We start from the raw sequence: 19,895 nt of genomic DNA on the forward strand, positions 1-19,895 counted from the left end.
TCATGGCATCTTTCGAAAGCAGAATTATTCTCAAACTTTGGTACATCAGATTTACCCTACATATGGGTAAACTGGTCCTCAAATTTTGATGGCTCTCATTTCACCAATCTAGGGTTGGGTCAAACATCAGTATTTTTAAAATATTAGGTGGATGATTCTAAAGCACACACTAGGTTGGGAATTGCTGACCTAACATGTATACATTCACACCTTAGCTGATCTTTATAGATGAGTTTGGCATTCTGTATAATTGCATAGAAATTGCAATCTAGCCTAAGAATTCATTGGAACCTGTTTTTTAAATTTCTGGATAATGAGAGGTGAAGCATATTGAGTTCCTTCCTGTCCCCTTTATCGATGAATTAAGATATCCCAAATCTCATTACAATTATATGAGATGCACATTCATTTTTGAAAACCTGTCAGTCATTTCTATTTCTGAGGATCAACAGTTCCATGAAAACAGTATTATGCAACATTGAGATTTTCCTACATTCGGAAATGCAGCTACAGGTGCAGATGCCCCCACCTATGTGCACATACACACATGTGGTTGTGCACATGTGACACACACACTCACAAACACACCTATGTCACAGCTGCAGCATTTTCTTTGTGGGTAGGGAGTCAGACGACTGGCGAGACTCACGACTGCTCTCTTCCTCCTCTCTCACCCTGCTAGCAGCTGCTGCAGACACTGAAAGCAGTCAGGCAGAAAGAGCATGCTGAGAGCAGGGTCCCTCGCTGATGAACACTGAGCCTGCAGTTTCCCACACAAATCACCCCAGGAAAGTCTCACCATGGCTCAAGTTTTGTGGGTGAGCTCTGAAGTCAGATAGATCTCCATTCAAGTCCAAGTTCTTGATTCAAGTCCCTTGCTAACTTCATGCAACTGATATAGCTAAATATATTTGACCTTTCCAAGCTTCAGTTTTCTTTTCTGTAAAATGGTGATAATGCTAACTACTGTTTTCCTCCCTCCACTTCTCTCTGGTTCTGCATCTAAAGGTTCAGTTGACTTTTACCCTGGTCTATACAGCCAGGGCCTCAAGTTCAGTGGTCCTGAAAGCTTGTTCGTCTTGCTTACTCCTGTCCATGGGCACAGCCTGCCATGTGTCCTCGGACACACATCTTTGCTCACAAATGAACAGGACAAGAGCTTGGCAATGGATCTGTGCAAATTCATCCCTGTACAAGAAAAACAGTTTAACACATATTCATGACTGAATGTTACTTCCCTGTACCAAGTAGGGTGAAAATCTGGGGCCTCCTCCTCCACCACAGACACTCACATTAAATTCCAGTGACAAGGTAGAAGAGTGAACAGTACCAGCACAAGAGACAGTGAATAATAAGGGACAAGATGTACAATAGAAAACATAGCTTCCTACATTTCTGTGATTTTATGCCAGGAAAAATTGACAAAATAAGTAAACCAGGGAAGAATAAAATATCCATCAAGGAACTATATCTAATATAGAGCTTTTATCGTTTTCCCAAAGTCTTTTTCTATCTACTAATCTGTTTAAACTCAACATATTTAGCAAGTTTCACTATTAATTCAATCACTCATTCATTTCTTCATTTATCTGTTTACCTAAAAAATATTAACCAGTTGCCATGTTAAAAAAACATTTGGCTAAACACAGTCAAGGGACACAGAAATGATTAATACACATTTTCTGCTATCAAGAATGTCATTAATGTACTGATTCATTCCTCAAGTGTTTATCACACACCTCTGATGAGACAGGCACTACGGAGAGTACTGGGCTACGCAGATAAAAGGCCGGGTCCTTGTCCTGGATCAGGAGCCGATGAAACAAGGATGGCAAGTAAACAAACTATGGCATTTATTTTGTCAATTTTGATGACTGAACAAGTAAAAGCTATTCGTTTTTGTGCATTTATACTAGTCAATGAGCCAAGTGCTTCTTTTCACTTAATTCTCATAAGACCCTCTGAGGCACAGCTGTTACATTAGTCTTATTTAACAGGTGGGGAAAGTGAGGCCTAGAGAAATTAAATAACATAAGCCAAAGTCTCACAGCTAACAAGCAGCAGAGTCAGGGCTCAAGCCCAGAGCTCTCAGTTACCAGAGCCCTGGCTAAGACCTCTGTGAATTATCAGCACTTGCTCCTGCAGGAGAACTAAGGAGAGTCACTGGGCTGCACTGGCTGAAGGCTAATGACTTGGGGTCACATCCTCATTCCCGGGCAGGGTGGAAGAGATTTCAGGTGAAATGGGAGTGAGTGGGTTCAGAGGAAGAAGAAATCACATCCTGTTCAAGGGTCATGGAGAAGGCTCAGTCAGGAAGAGCTATTTTAGATAAGCTTTAAGCTTCGAAGAATGCACTGAGTCAGCATTGAAGATGCAGAAGGAAGGGAGGTTTGCTGCAGAAATAATGGCATGAACAAAGGCATGGAGGCGGGTGGATGTGAGAGAACATTAGAAACAGTGAAAGGTTCAGTTCATCTGAAATGTAGGATACACAGAGATGGAAAAAATAAATTAAAGCCATAACATGATGGTATCTGAAAGCAAATCTATACTTGGGTAGCCAATGGGGAGCCACTGATGGGTTTTGAATACAGGAAGATAGCATCAAGATTTTGCTTCTGTGAAAGCAGGATAAATGAGAAAGAGAAACCCAGAGGGAGAGGAACCAGTAGAGAAGCCTTTTGCAATCAAGGTAAAATGAGTACTTAGGATCTGAATTTGGTGGGAAGATGTAGATTTAGAAGAGAAGGACAATTCTTAGGCAGAATTTCTTGGAAGATATTTTAAGCAGTGGTTGAGGAAGAGGAAGTAGTGTAAGATGGCCTCAGAGTTTTGAGCTAGAAGGACTAGGAGAATGATTTTTCCATGAATAGAAACAAGTAGTTCCAGAGGATGATTTTATGTGTGTGTGTGTGTGTGGAGGGGGGAGGCTGGTAAAGGGAGGGTCTTGTGGGGCAAGAAATGATAAGGTTGAAATGAAAAGGCTGAGTGTTATCTGTGAACATCTGGCAAGATGTGCAGCAGGTAGCTAGCTAAGCAGAGCTGACATTTAAAAGAGAGGCAAGTACAGAGATAAAGATTGGGAGTCAACATAAAGGACACAGAAACAGAAGACAGTAAAAACAAGTCCAATGACTGATCACTTTATATTCCCGTTGTATAGATAAGCTCACTGAGGCTGAATTGCTAAAAATCATACCTAAGAGAAATGAGGAAATATTCACTATTTGTTCAGAAAATATGCATTCAGCAGCTGGCATGGCCAAGCTCTGTGCTCTGGAGACGCAGAGGGGAAGAAAAGCAAAACTGATGGGGGTCTGTTATAGGGAGTTTCTTGAATATATAACCATACATTGAGGAAAGTGCTCTGAAGAAGGGAAACAGTCCTTGAGCACGTATGGTGAAGGGGAGCCTCTCTGAGAAAGTGAGGGTTAAGCCCTGGGCTATAGGAGGATCATGCCACTTCCCTGCTTTAAATCCTCACCCTGGTCATCAAGACTCCTGCATGCTCTAGCCCTTGCCTACCATGCCAACCTTGCCCATTGCCTCTCTCTGCCTACTATGATGATATAGCAATGGTGGCTATCATCTATGATGATAGAGCAATGGTGGTTGACAATCCCTAGAAGGGGCCTGCCTTTGTCCCCCTCCAGGGCCAACCAGGGTGCCCTAGGTCTGGAAAGCTCTTTCCCTCCCTTCTGACCTGGTTGGTCCTTTCTCATCTCTCAGTGTCAACTTAAACACACTGCCTCAGAGAGGCCCTGGTTTCCCCATTTCAAGTTAGTCCACTCTTCCCTGTCTTTTTACCCCCTTGTATTTTTCACAACCTGTAAGTACTTGTGATGTATTTATTTAGTTGTTTGTTTTAGTGACTCCCTTGCCAGAGCGTTAGTCCCTCGAGGACAGGGACCCTGTGAGCCTTCCGATCACTGTATTAGCGGCATGTGGCAGAGTTCAAAACACAGCAAAGCCCTCAGGAAAACAAAACAAAACAAAAAACAAAGCCAAACTGTTTAATGAATGATTCTGGTGATTATAAGTTAGCAGAAGTGTGTGATATTAGAACAATTTCTATGAGTATGCTATTTGTATGTGTGTATGAGAGAGAGTTTGTGTAAGGGAGATGAAAAGAGGAAGAGGAAGAGAGGGAGAGATTGCCAAATTGAGTTTAAACTTTCAAGGTAATAATTGTAACACCAGCATCAACAATCTTCTTTAAGAAATTAACTGGTGATAAAATTAAAGACAGTATGTGTATGCATTTTTCTTAGGAAGTACAGCAGTGAAAATCACTGAGAAAAACCATATGGAGAATTAAAGGGTCAAGGGATCACTTGACATTTGAGTAAGGGATAGAGGATGTGCGGGTATGATCATAAAAGCAAGAAGTGGCTGACTAGGGGCAAAGATTGGAGAAATTGAGGAATTAAAATGACAATTTAGGGTGGAGAATTTAGCTGTGACACGAGACCACATCCACTTCAAAGAAAGGAGTGAGAGGGGATGAAGACAAGGAGAGGTGACAGGAAGTAAGATGACAGGAAGATGAGGGAGCCAGGTTCCCATTTCACTAAGTTAGATCTGAGGTTCAGGGCTTAGAGGGAGGGTCCAGGACAGAGCTGAGGCCTGAGGACAGTGGACAGGTTTTCGGCACATGACAAGAAATGAGTAAGAAGAGTTCGATGCTGCTGGAGTCCCTGGCTGGATTTACAGAATGCCTACCCACAGCCAGTTTCTATGAGACTCTCCCAAACTCCAGGACGCTCCAGAGCAGCAGAGGCACACACAGAAAATCAATGCAAGGCTGAGGATGGGCCAGGCAGGGTGGTAGAAGATAAAAGGGACGAGGATTTGGGGGTGAGATCTAGGTTGGGTAGGGAGAAAATAAAGCCAGAAATATGCCAATGGACTTGATGACATTGGGAAATGAGATCAAAGATAGCAGTTTTGGGTGGGATGGAATGGGGCAAGGAGAAGCTGAGAGACTGGAGAACTTCAGGTTCAAATGCTAAAAGGTGGAATATTTTTAGGATCATGACAGCCTTGGTAACTACCTAAAATAAAGAAGAATTTGAAGATATTGAAACACCGATAAATCTGTTAGAAGGGTAATTAACATGTATGCGTTTCCTTTCATTCAGTCAGCAATTACTGAGGGTTTATTATGCACCAGACACCACAGTAAGCACTAAGGAAATAGGCTGGGTGCGGCGGCTCAGCCTATTTGGGGTGCTGCGGTGGGTGGATCACCTGAGGTCAGGAGTTTGAGACCAGCCTGGCCAATATGGCAAAACCCCATATCTACTAAGAATACAAAAATTAGCTGGGCCTGGTGGCAGGTGCCTGTAATCCCAGCTACTAGGGAGGCTGAAGCAGGAGAATCACTTGAACTCAAGAGGCAGAGACTGCAGTCAGCCGAGATTGCACCAGTCAACTCCAGCCTGGGTGAGAGAATGAGACTGTCTCAAAAAAAAAAAAAAAAAAAAAAAAAAGTAAGCACCAAGGAAATGAAGTCAAATAAGATATGGCAACTCTCCTTCAGGACCTGGAGCTTAAGGAAAGAAACAAGTAAGCAGATGATTATTATACCTGGTGACATGAGTTGCATTTTGTCCCACCAAAAAGATATGTTGAAATTCTAACCCCCAGTACTTCAAAATGTGACCTTATTTGGAAATAGGGTCTTTGCAGGTGTAATTAGTTAAGATGAGGTCAGCCTGGAGTAGGGGGTCCCAAAATCCAATATGACTGGTGTCCTTTTAAGAGGATGACCACGTGAGACATAGACACACACAGGGAGAATGCCATGAGAAGACGGAGGCAGAGACTGAAGTAATGCATCTCCAAGCCGAGGAATGCCTGTAGCAATCAGAACTGGAGAGCTACAAGTAATATTGAGGGAGTAGAGCAAGCATGATGTGGTGATTGATTGGATGTGAGGATGAAGGAGAGACAGGAGTCTGGCATGACTCTCATAGTTTGGCTTGAATACCAGGTGGTGGCAGCTCTGTTCAGTTCACTGTGCTAGAGAAGGGAGGAAAGCATTTGAACTAAGAGTGTCAGTTGTTTTAATGATGCGGCATAGTTAATGTACGTATCAAATCTGAAGTGAAGATAACATTTGTATATGAGAAATGTTATCAAGTTTTGGATTGTTATACTGGGTAGGAAATAGCTTCATGAGAGGCAATGAGATGAAGATTGGTGCCTGTTTCATTGTGCCAAATAAAAAAAGTCTTGAGAAGTCAACAGGAGGTAACTAACCAGAAGGGGAGGTCAGCAGGAAGACAGAAGAGGCTTGAGTATGCAGAATTCAGTCAGTAAAGGGGCTTTTACAACTAAATGTGTGCAAGGCTTCCAGCTGCAGGATAAGCACGAGGCTGTGTCTCTGCAAATTTCCTTCTCCAGAGGACTGGCCAATCTGAAGAAAAGTCCTGTGAGTTAAGGGTTTGTTATTAATTGATTCCTGTGAGAAAGAAATAGGGGGAAGACAGAGAATGAGACTCCAAAGCCATGGCTTTAGCAACTACCTTTATCCTGGGAAGTACTGAGGGCTATGCAAGCCGAGGGGCTGGTAAGTCAGGATGAAGGGAATGCCTCTATGGTCCAATTCAGGGATGGTTTATTGGATGCCTTTGCTAGAGCAGCCGTTCACAAACCTTGGTGTGCATCAGAATCACCTGGAGGGCTTATTAAAATGTGAATTTCTGGGCCCCACCTCAAGAGTGTCTGATTCAGTAGATCTGGGGTGGGCTGGAGAATTTGCATTTATGACAAGTTCTCAGGTCTACCACCTACCACCCTGAATGTACTCGATCTCACCTGATCTAACAAGTTCTCTGGTGATGCCATGCTGCTGGACTGCGAATCAGACCTTGAGAACCACCATACTATCACTGGGCACCAGGATCACCTGGAGAACTTTTGACCTTCAGAAATTTCTGATTTAGTATGTCCGATATGGGGCATAGCCATGGGTATGTTTTAATATACCCAAAGAGATTCTGTTGTGCAGCGTAGAGAGAGAACAATTGCTTTACTTTGTGCCTGACCCCATGATAGACAACCCAGGAATACAGAGTGAAAAGACCTAGCGTGAGCCTTTAGGAGTTCATGATCTAGCAGGGACAATTATATGTCTGCATATGTTTATGTAAGGTAAGGAAGGTAAGGAATAGAGGGACGGAAAAGGGCAGTGTGAAACTAAGGGAAGGCAGGGAAATCCACAGATGATGATTGAGGAGGGATTTGCAAAAGTACACTGGAAGACAGAAAAGGTCTGATGTTTCCAGGTATGCACACAGGGAGGAGAGCAGCTATGATATTGGGGTGCGTGAAATTCAATGATCAAAGAGGGAGGGTCCAGTCCAGGAAGGGGAGAACTGAAGAATGTGTGACAACATGGTTTGTTTGGATAATGCAAGTGGTTCAATGTGGCAGATGCACCAGGATCGTGGAAGGCAGAGACCTGGGATGAGGCTGGACAGGTTGGCAGGTTGATCTGGGCCATCTAGGGAGTCATGACAAGTCCCTGGAGATCTCCCCACACTGTCTCCAGCACTCCCACTGGGCTCCCTTCCCTGCCTCGCAGCCACAGCCTCCCCTTGAAAATCATCAAAACTTTCTCAATTTTCTTGTTATTTTCCACGTAAAAGACAGATAGGAAAAAGCAATTCAGCACCTTGGTCTTGTTAGACTCGCAGTAGATTTCAATCCCCTTTACTTATTTATGGACCTATTTTCCGCAAGTGCTTCTTTTCTCTGGTATATTTGTAAACACCATTTTTATTCCACTTAATCCTTTTGGCAGCATTAACTCATTCTGCACTCACTTCCCTTATCTTTCCTAGGAAAAATATTCATAGACATAGTTAAAATTCACAGGGTTGTTTTCTGTTCTCTTCCCAAACTTGTTCTGATTTGGGGTGTGAGGATGTTTCCTTGCGTGGGCCATTTTTTGCTGAAGGCAACTCACTCAGCAGCTCAAAATGTTTTCTGCTTTTTGCATCTCAGCGCCCCTGTGCTGTGCATGCCAGCCTCTTTCTCTCTCTCAAGCCTAGTATGTATTCATGTTGACCTTGGACTTGGGCACAGTGGTCGGGCAGCCTCAGGCCTCTGCACTAACAAAAGATTTCACATCCCTGTGGCTGATCCTCATGCATCTCCCACCAACCTCAATCCACTCATACAAATGACAGATGCTGGGCCTACCACTGTCGAATTGTGCTGCTGTAGAATGATCCAACCAGAGCCTAATCCATTCTGTCAAGCCGACTGCAAGAGGAGACTTCAGGAAGTCCAGTGATTGTAACAGCCCAGCCAGAGGCAAGGAAGAGAAGGAGACAGCAGCGGAGGCTGTCCTCCATACTTCATCAATACTGTGAATGCTTTGCAATTTCTTGGGCCTCTTAGCATTCTGCAAGATGGGGCCTTTATTCTCCCTCCACACCGCTAGTGCAGCAGCCAGCAACAAAACGCTGAGGTTCAGTAATTGTTCAGTACAGACAGCAAGAAGAATGAAGTGTTGGAAAGTGCCATTCTGCAGTGCATGGCTTTTGATTTCCTCTTTCTCCAATTTAAGTGATGGGGGATGGTAAGCATTATTCTGGGGAAAAGGAAGTGGAAGGACTTTACCTCCATTAGAACCATCTAGAAATAAAAATCAGTGCCTTGTAAGGTAGTGAGGTTGCCATCACACCGAAAGCTCACAGGCTGGACCCTTTTGCTTGTGGAAATGCTGTTGAGATGATTACAGTCTCCAGGGAAAGACTAGACTGGAGGAGATTACAAAATCAAAGGACTTAGTGGCTACAACCCTCACTGCAAACGCACTGCCATGTGTCCACTGAACAGTCATGAGCTTCAGTCCCCACATTTCTTCTTCTAGGGAAGACCATTCTATTTTGAAATGGCGATAAGCATTCAATGTTTTTCTGATTTGAGCTCAAATCTGCTTCTCTCTAACTTATACCTCTTATTTTCAGGTCTGTCTTTCTGGGACAAAACAGAGCAAGCATAACTTCCTTGCTACAGTTATTAGCATGTCCTCCCTTCATTTCTTGTCCATAATAAATATTCCCTGGTGCTTTACGCACTCCTGCCACATGACTGAGCCATCTCTGCTCATGCTTGCCTGAACGTTCTCCAGCTGTCACTGAACTGCCTTGACTTAAACCTTGAACTCTGAATGATCACACCAACATGCCATACAGCAAAATTCACAGAGCCTCCACCCCCCTCCCATCCACCTTTTACTGGACATGCCGATCCTATCAACTCTGTACAAGACAACCTTAGACATAGCTCAGATGAGAGCTCTTACACTACCCGTAAGTTTGACATTTGGGGCAAGTGGCAAGCAGAACACCCACATTCTCACCACTCTGTCCTGCTATTGTGGATGTTCTGGGAACCACCCAGATCCTCCTTTCAGGAACCAGGCACTCAGCACCTCCAGGTGCAGGAGCATGGCTGCTGCTGGGATGTTCTGGGAACCACCCAGATCCCCCTTTCAGGAATCAGGCACTCGGCACCTCTAGGTGCAGGAGTATGACTGCTGCTGAACCACATGGAGTCCCTGTCTGGGAACTGTCCTCCGTTGAAGGGAGTTGATTTGCCTCATAGAGGCCTCCTTCTCGGGGCAGTCCACGTCCACTGGCTAGCTGATGTGGGAGTCAAAGGCCTTAGTTTGAGATAACTGAAGGGCCATCCCAGCTCCAGAGCTCCCCATGGAACCGACTGAAGCCTTTCTTGTTATGGCCTCAGTGTTGGGCATCTCCCACTGCTCAGTCAGCTCCTCTCACTGCCTCACAGGAGTTGCTCTGAGAACTCTCCCCAGAAAACCACTTGCAAGCAAGTCCTGCCTCCAAGCTTGTACCCTGGGGAGTGGAGCCTCTACCTGTACCCACACACCTCTCCCTCCCTACAGGACTCAAGCCCAGCTTCTAAGCAGTGGTGGGAAACCAACTTCATGCCTTTGTGTCCCATAAGTTCTCTTCTTCTGCAAATGCAGGGACTTTTACCCTCAGAATACCAGTCTGCCTTGTGGGGAGAAGTCACCTGTTCTGTGTGCACCAAAGGCCCTCTGTCACTCTCATCTGCCAGGGGTAAAACGAAGCATAGATAACATGAAAAGTCTTTTCCTATGGCAAGGAATTGTCAGTGAGGAAGCCCAAAGTTTCTTTCCCATTGACCTGTGCAGGACTCAGTCTCCACCCTCACCTCTGTGGTCTTTGAGTCCTCCCCCAGCACTGCTCCATTGCCCATGCATTGACACTCTCCTTTCCCTCTCCCCATCTGGTCTGGCCTCTTCCCAGTCCTCAAGGTCACTGGAGCTTCTTCTGTTCTTTGTCCCTGCTCTTGGCTGTCACTGCACCCCTCACACTCTTTGCAATTTAAAAAAATGGGGCCAATCAAACAAAGACTCCGGGCTAAATCAAGTGGATCAGAGTGCCTGAATGGCAGGGTTCTGCTTTCATTATTCCCCTTTGCTGTTTGTTGCTACCTGGTGGCTTCCTGGTGCCAGCCCAAAGCCAAGGAAGCGGGTCTGTGGGTGCAGATCCCTTGCTGCACCTCATTTCTCTGCCCAAAGCTCCAGTCCCAGATGCTAAAAGCCCGTCTACCTGGACAGGCATTGACCACTCCATCTTGTCCTTCAGAGGTGCAACTATTTGAACCCTGTTCTCTATGAAGTAGGATTTTTATTTTATTTTCAAACTGTCATCTTTAGTCCTAGCTAGTTTATTGCTGCTCTCTCTCTCTCTCTGTACACACACACACACACACACACACACACACACACAGCCTTTTCCTCCCATCTAGGGTATTTTCTGAGGTGGCCAGCCCTGGCATTCAGGCTGAAACCCTGATACACTCAGGCAGCCGGCGAGCAGGGTGAACTGGATGACAGGCTTCCAGAGGGCGCAACTGAGAACCACCTCCCTTGCCCGCCTCTGAAGCTGCTTCTCCAACCTGCTCTTTTGTCCCTAGAAGCATTGTCTCCCTTTATGGACATCTTCCAGCTTACTTCATTTTTTTAGACTCATCTTCAGCCCATTTCTCTTCACAACATTTGCACTCTTTGTGGATAGAAAAACCAGGAAGATGGCAGAGCGATTGCTAGGTCTAAATAACAAATAACTGCAGAAAAGGGGTTCTGATCACTCCAGAAGTGGGAATAAGAAATCACTACTTTAAAAATATTGTAGAGAGATACCGATTATTAACATCAAGAGAATAGCAACCATTTTGAGCATCCATAACATAGGTGCATTATGCCTGACTGATGTACATTTCTGCAAGGAGGTACATCTGGCTATGGAGTACGAGGGTAGTTGGATGTAACACCTTACAGGTACAAAGGGATATGAAAAGATTATGTGGGTGTTTGTGTTTAAAGGGAAGTAAAAGTGGTTTGGAAGTCAGGGGAAGGAGATAGTTCAAAATGTCTATTTTTTACTATTCTCATATTCATTAAGCCACGAAGACATAGCAGTTCCTTTTTCTTGTCACTCAATATAGTCTCATGGTTAAGCATGTGAATCCAGGAGCCAGACGATCTGAGTTCAAAGCCTGAATTTGACAGTTATAAGCTGACAAATCTTAAGTAAATATTATCTCTGTGTCTCATTTCCTGCTATGTAGAACAACGATAATAATGATATTCACCTTACTGGATACTAATAAGAAAATAATACCCACCTTATAGAATTATTAAAAAGATGAAGAGAATTAATACATGTTAAGTGCTTATGGTGGCAGGCACATGTTAAGTACTATGTAAGTACCTGTTGTTATTATTCTCCTCATCATTACCTGTTGTAACTGTCCCCTAAATTGTCTCCTATACTATGATCTAATCTCACTATACTATACTATAATCAAATGCAGTGGTTTACAATGGGAGCAACAGTGGATTTTAACTCCCCTCTTAACTAGGCAATGTCTGGAGACACTTTTAGTTGTCACAACTGGAGGGTGGGGTGCTAAGTGTACACAGTTGAGGGAGTCAGGGACACTGCTAAACACCTATAACGCACAGGACAGCCTCTCACAACAAAGAATTATCAAACTCAATGTCCATAGTGCTGAGGCTGAGAAACCCTGATCTAATGCAGAGGTCGTGAAACTTTTTTGGTAAGCAGCCAGACAATAAATATTTTTGGCATTGCAAGCATACAATCTCTGTTGCAACTACGTAACTCTGCTGCTGCAGCACAAAAGCAGCCATGGCCAATACATACATGAACAGGTATCACTGTGTTCCATCAGAACTTTATTTACAAAAACAGGTCACAGGTCGTATTTGGCCTGAGGGCAGTAGTTAGCCGAACCCTGATCTAATGCCTCCTGTGCTTTCCTATAATATCATATTCATCATCCCCTCTCCTGTTTAAAATATACTTTATAGCTTCCCATTTCCTACTAGGTAAAATCCAAGCTTCTCATTTGAAATTCAAAGCCTTCTGGCCACTGCCTATATTTCTACCCTTACCCTCTCTGCCTCTCCTATCAGGATCCATTGCCCTGTCATTCCCACTATTGCCTGAATAAGCCATGTGCATTTCTTCTTCTCCCCTTTCACTCTGCTCATGGTAACTTCCCTATCAGGCATATCCTCCAATTAATTCCCAGGCTCTTTCCTTCTTTTCTTTCCTTCCATCTTTCATTTCAACAGATGTGCCTAATGGCAGTGAGAGCAGTTAGGAAGATGTTATCAAACTTTAAAGGCAATGGATTGTCCTAGAGTAAGACAATAGCTTTGGGAATAGCAAGAAGCAGCTAGGTTTGAGAGACACATCTGAGGTGAACAAAGAGGATTTGGCGACTAACAGGATGTGTGTGAACTCTGGAAGGTGTGCACCCTGTTCACACCAAACAGAGGGTTCACACCTTCCAGAGTTCACAGAGGGGAGGGTAATTTTGGAGCAGTTACGGAGAATAACCCCAAAGTTTCTCATCTGGAAAATGGAGTGGCTATTGACACTACTAATACAGGTCAAGAATGATGGGAGTTAGAGCCGGCATCAGGGTGGGAACAGGTCTCATGCTCTATTTCGGACAAGTTAATTTGAGATACTTGCAGAAAATCCATGAACAAATATCCAAGAAGTAGTTGAAAATGGAGCCCTGAAACCAAGAAAAGAGATTAGGACTGGAGACAAAAATTTGGAAAACAAAATCATAGAGATCTGGGAGACGGGGAGGTCACCCAGGGAAAATGTGTTGTCTACTAACAGAAGGGAACAAAGGACTCTACCAAAACTCCAGGAAGAGGTTGAAATTGCAGAGGATGCTATTGGAACAACAGTAACAACAACAACAACAACAACAACAACAAAACCCTTTCCTTTTAGATCCTCAAATGTTTGAACTTTGTCCAGGACAGTTTTATTATGAGAAAAGCTGAAGGCCAAGGTCTCATTTTGGGTTATTTACAAATTAATAGACATGAGGAAAAAATAAACTTTTATCCCTAGTTATAGAAGCAAAGCAACTTCCAAATGAATTTCTGACTCCTTCAAAAGAACTTGGCTCTGGGTCTAAACCTACATTCTATCCAAACATAAATGTGTTTGAGAGTCTCCAACTGATGTTGATTGTACCCTTGAATATGAAGCTTGGAGGCAGCATTTATTCCTTGAAAGAAACTAAGAGATACAAATCCATTTGCCTCTCTCCACTCTTCGAAGGGATTTTGCTTTAAAGATCTTGGAAGCTTTTCAGAGTTGCATTTAATAATTTTATGTATATTCATATGCCTGGCATCTGGTACCAGGTCATGGCTACAAGTACAGGGGAAAAAGAAATAACTCACTGATGAAGGAAACCAAGATTCAGCATTAAGATGCATAGCCTAGATGCAATTTAATGTTTCTACAAATATACACCTCCTGTCTATTCAGATGAGGCTAAAATGATTGATTGTAAGTATAAGGAATATTGAGCTGCAATTGTCACCCATTTGTTAAAATTGCAAGGCTTTAAACGATGGAATTAGTATCAAGTGTAATTTATGAACTGTTGACAATTATCCAGGTTGATACTTCGCAAATGGAGAGGTCTTAAGTAATTAATAGGCTGAAACCCAGGAGTAAAAAGGGACATTTCCCAACTTCGACTTTGCCCTAGACCTCTATAAAATTGGGTTTGGGGAAGTAAAGTGGATTTGCCACTGTGTTACTCACATGTGATTATAAGTGCGATGGGGAAAGAATTCTGACAGGATGATTCATTTTGGTGTTTGGGATTTATGTTAACTTGTGACTGACTCCAGGTTTAGGCATTCAATTTATTCTTATTTAGCAACTTTTTATCCAGCTGTCAAAGGCATTAGATCTAATCACTGCCATTTTCTTTAGAGAACAGTAACCTCTGCAAGGAGATATTTTTTCTTCTTTTCAGTGCTAGGAAAAGAGCCAATTAAGCTTCGTCCTGCAGAGGTACAATGGCCTAGCGAACAAAACATAAACCTGGCAACTCCATTAAACTTTTGCATTCGTATCCCTAGAAAAACAAAATCGGGAAAGATGATGTCAGCCACTTCAGGTCTCAGAGGTTCACTTTCTTTTTCTAAATGAAGAGTATGTGGGGCCCCCTTTATTTCTTTTATTTCTTCTCTCTTCCTACAGAGCTTTATTTCTTTACTTATTCTCCCTTCCTATAGAGCTCAGAGAGAAGAGGAAGAAGAGGAGAAAATGAAAGAAAAGAAGGGGTTTGGCAGGGCCATGGTATTTTGCTGATAATGGACGAATAATGGCTCATTCCAGGAAGACAGAGAAAATGGGCTAAATTAGAAAACATTTCATAATGTTGAGCTTCAGTATCAAGTTGAGCCAAACTCAATCCAGCAGAGCAATTTCCCACCTCCCAACTGTTTCTGCTTGTGCTCAAAGCTCCAATTATCCAGCCTGAATGCTTCTTATAAGACTACTACTCTTGTCCGCCCTCCCCCTGCCCCCATCTTGAGCTCTCTCTGGCTCCAAAAGGGAGTTCTGACTCTCTGTGGATTTGGGTTCCCTCCCCTCCTTCAGCTTTCTTGGACTGCCTGTCTTTTCTCCAGTGTCCTTTATTAAAAATGCTAATACTACCATTTTCGGCCTGGATTTCCAACAAATGCAGTAAAAAGGAGCATTGCTGAGGATGGGAGGGAACACGAGAGCCTGAGATGATCTGAACCAAGGAGCGGCTTTTTATCTGGCTGTCCCTCAACTGATGTTCACAGCCCAGAAAGCAGTGAAAGCACAGCAGGGGTGGGGGGTGGGAGGGGAGAAGAGGCTGGATTTTTTTTTTTCCTTTTAAAATTAAAACCCCTAAAAAGAGAAAATGCTGTCCTTGTAACTTTGGCAGGGACTTTTAGCTTTTGTTCTCTTTGTCAGAGTGGCAAAATACATCTTCTATTTTGGAAGAAGAAGGAAGAAGTGCAATGGCCTGGAAACCTGGGATACAGCAGGTACTAGAGAAAGACAAGGAGGAAGATGAGGATGAGGGAGAATAAGTAGAGGAAAAAGGGAAATCAAGAGTGAGTGTGAGGCAGTGGGGTCAAAAGGAAGTAAGAGGGGAAAAAAGGAAGGAAGAGGCTGGGCTGGATATAAACGAGCAGGAAGTGAAAATAATGGAATGGGTAACTAACACAGTAGAAGATGAAAGAGAAAATATGGCTGTTAAAGGACTCTAAAAATCGCAAATAGGAGAACCTACATAATTCCCCCAGTGATGGGTGTAGTCTCCCCACAGATATTTCTCAGGGTGCTTTTTCCAATCCAACTTTACATAAATCAGGCAAGGTGAAGCCTTCCACTGTCCCCATCCCTCTCACCCCCATCTAATAAATATCAACATCACATTGTCAGCCTAAACATTTCTTTCTTCTTCTTATCCCATTTCCTGGTTATATTCTCTAAACAATCTCTCTTCCCTGGTCTATGACTTTTTATCATTTTGATGTTAAAGATGATGACCACATCTCATTTAAGTATGTTTAATCCAAATTGTACATTGCATGTTTGTTCTTTTCATCTCTCCCTGTAAGCCAATCCCTTTGCCCTCATAATTAGCTGTGCTGCTCTTCCCCAAAGTCCCTCATTTCTCTGTACTTCAGCTAATAAAACATCTTCAACATTTGACCATAAAAATTATAGAGTTGGCTGGGCGTGGTGGCTCATCCCTGTAATCCCAGCACTTTGGGAGGCCGAGACGGGCAGATCACCTGAGGTCGGGAGTTCAAGACCAGCCTGGCCAACATGGAGAAACCCTGTCTCTACTAAAAATACAAAAGTAGCCGGGCGTGGTGGCACATGCCTGTAATCCCAGCTACTCAGGAGGCTGAGGCGGGAGAATCGCTTGAACCTGGGAGGCGAAGGTTGCAGTGAGCTGAGATCATGCCATTGCACTCCAGCCTGGGTGACAAAAGCGAAACCCCATCTCAAAAAAAAAAATTATAGAGCCATAATGAGTGGTTGTCCAAAGCTGGAAAGAAAGAGAATTAAAATGGAGATGAAATGATGTAGAACCAGGAGCCAGGAGACCTGATCCCTTGATAATTCAAACACCTATTAGTTGTGTGACCAGGTTAGATTGTGAGCCGGACTGGATTACTGCTGAAGCCTGCTTTGGCTCTGACAGTCTAAGATCTAATCTTCATAACCCCGCAGAAGGGCAACAATTTGGAGGAACAGGTTTCAGAGACTAACTATCTTGGGTTCATTCTTGGCTCCACCACTTACAAACCATTTAACCATGTAGTCATTTATTTGACCCTGTGATCCTTGGTATCCTCAGAGGTAAACTTGAGAAAATGATATCAGTCTTATTGGGGACATTGTAAAAAGAGAGGTTCTCAAACTTCTTGGATCATAGTATTCAAAGTGACCCACTAATTTTCACAGCTCCCCTAGGCCAAAAGAAATATCTACTAGTTTTATGTATTAAGTAGTTAGGTCTGAACAATATAATAAATCTTTACATCTGAAAATGTATTAGTAGACAATAGAAAAAATACAATAAGTACAAATTCAAAGTCATTAGTATGGTATCAGACTGATATTGCCATTTCTGTTGACAATTCAAAATATCTCACAGTGCCCCTGTAAGATTGCTGCCATCCCCCAAATCCCTCAATGCATAGTGGGGAACCATGGAAGTAAAGTGCTACCAATAGGAACATTTCCCTGGCATCCAACACAGGACATAAATAAATAAATTGAAGTTATTTATCTGGATTCATTTACTTCTCCACAGTGTTAATTCAAGTCTGGAGGAGATGAGCGAATATTGAAGTGACCTTCTGGGTTGGATACTGCCCTTAAGAAAAAAATATATGCCTTGAACGTTGTTTAAAAAAAAAAAAGAGAGAGAGAGAGAGACAGAGTTAAGAGAGAGTGGGAATTCTGCTTCTAAACTCATTAAGGACCCCCAGCTGGGCCGTTGTGTCCACTGACATGAAGAAGCAAGCTAGATGAAGATTAGAAAGCATTCTCAACTCGCTAAACTGAAATAGCAAAAGAAGCTCTTGTCTCCCTTCCTTTCTTTCCAAAAAGACTTGGCATCTCTTTTAAGATGATTTTTGTTGCAAAATCTCTCATTAGCTATTACTTGGTGGAGAATGCAGGAGTAGACAGAGACTCAAAAGGGCAAGGAAAACTCATTACTCTTCCCTCTCAGAAAGTGACTCCAGTGGACCTATCAATCATCTGGCACTATTTGGTCATTGATTCTATCATTGATTTAGTGTTTATTGAACAGTGCTGTGGGTTGAATTGTTGCCCCCTGAAACCCCACCCAAATTCCTATGTTGAAGACCCAAATCCCCATGTGACTCTATAGGAGCTATGGCCTTTAAAAATGTCATTATGGATAATCAGGTTATAAGAGCAGAGTTCTAATCCAATAGGATTGGCTTTGTTATGAGAAGAGGAATAGACAATGCCAGAGCTCCCTCTCTGCCATGTAAGAACCTGGCAACAAGGCTGCCATCTGCAAACCAGGAAGAGAACCCTCAAAAGAACCCAGCAGTGCTAGTGCCCTGATCTCGACTTCCTGCCTCCAAAGCTGTGAGAACATAATGTCTTTTGTTTAAGCCACTCAGTCTATGGTATTTTGTTATGGGCAGGCTGAGCTGATGACTACAAACACCTACTGTATGTCTTAGAGAGTAAGGTATCACGAACACAAAGCCAGAGAAGGCATAGTCCATGTCCTTAAGGAGTTTACAGTCCAGTGGGAAAACAGACAGAACACCAATGGTTATACTGTCTTGAGTTTTCTTATTTGTCTATATGTGGGTGCTATGGAACTCCAGGGAGAATCGTTTAAATTGTGACAGCAAAAACAAGGAGCAGAACAGAAGCAAGTGTTCTGGGAAGGCTTTCTAGAATAGGATTTAGAGTCAAATGGGAGCAGGAAGACATTTATCCTTAATCCCCCAACTTCCTTACCTCTACAAATCTAGTATCTCTCCCAAGAACAACCTCCTTTCAGAAAAACACCTGCTATAAAGTCTAGCTGCATTCATCACACTAATACACACTTGAGTCACCTAATCTATGTCAGTGGAGACTCTATTAGCTTGTCATTTTGCCATTGAGATAGCCATTGCTCCATCTGCATTAGTACTCTGGTAATCTATGGGGTCATTTCAGGACTCTTCTATTTTCTTCTACTATGTATATCTAAATCTCTCTTTAGGATGCTCCCTTCTCATTCATTTATTCATTCCAACTGATTCATTCATTCACTCATTCATTCAGTAGATATGCACAGTCAGCTTTCAACTTTCTTATATTTGACTCTCCAGTAGCCTATACTGCACTTTATACATTGATCTATGCCAAATGTGAATTTTCATTATAGTTCCAATGGAGATTCCTCGCTTCCTCAATTGAGGTTGATCCATATCAGAGACTCATTTGGATGTGAGAACTGTGTGTGTACGTGTGTGTGTGTGAAGGTGGTGAATAGCCTCGGCTTCATTCATTCTGACATTATGGAGGTACTTGAAAGTTTTCACCCTCACCCCCCGCCACCCACCAATGAGAACTAAGAGATTGGAAAGAAAATAGCAGGTAAATTCCTCTCCTTTCCTGACTGACCTTCACTTTCTATGGACTGTTTAGTGGTAAAAGTTGCTATAAGGCCTGTTTATAGTACATCCTGTGGATCTCATAGCTTGTAAAGCTATGGTCTGCTTCCTAATGCAACACCTTGCATTTACTTTTCCTCTTTCCTGTCTCAGTTATCTTTTCCCCTCACTCTTGCTGACTTAGAATTATACTTTTTTTTTTTTTGAGCTGTTTCCCAGGCTGGAGTGTAGTGGCATGATCTCGGCTCACTGTAACCTCGCTGGGTTCAAGAGATTCTCCTGCCTCAGCCTCCCAAGTAGCTGGAACTACAGGCATGTGCCACCACAATGGCTAATTTTAGCATTTTTGATGGAGGTGGGGTTTCATCATGTTGGCCAGGCTGGTCTCGAACTCCTGACCTCAAGTGATTCGCCCACCTTGGCCTCCCAAAGTGCTGGGATTATAGGTGTGAGCCACCCGCCCTGTCAAGGATTTTACTTTCTTATAAATCATTAGCTATAACCTTTGTTTCTAGGGTACTTCAGCTAAAACAGCCTTTGTGCTTCAATTTCTTCACCTATAAAATGGAGATGGATAATGATAGTACCTATTCATAAGGTTGTAGTGAAGATTAAATGGGTTAATACTAGATGCTTTGAACAGTGTGTAGCATGTAATAAACCCTAAATGATTGTTGGCTATTATTACTCATCTTTTTTTCCAGGTGCCTAACACAATCCCTGAGACATAGAAAGTCATCAGTAAATGTTTATTAAATGAATAAATGATGGATGTATTCTACTATAGTCGTAGGTGGAACACAGATGATTCACCTCA

At 43.0% G+C, this 19,895-nt stretch overlaps 1 protein-coding gene across 1 annotated transcript in view; it reads right to left on the reverse strand.

Moving 5' to 3' along the window:
• Nucleotides 1-19,895, reverse strand: part of ASTN1 (astrotactin 1) — a 316,609-nt gene that overhangs the window by 116,884 nt on the left and 179,830 nt on the right. The window lies entirely within an intron of this gene.

The sequence above is a fragment of the Trachypithecus francoisi genome, unplaced genomic scaffold (assembly GCF_009764315.1).
Source record: "Trachypithecus francoisi isolate TF-2019V2 unplaced genomic scaffold, Tfra_2.0 Lachesis_group5, whole genome shotgun sequence".
Lineage (NCBI taxonomy): Eukaryota > Metazoa > Chordata > Mammalia > Primates > Cercopithecidae > Trachypithecus > Trachypithecus francoisi.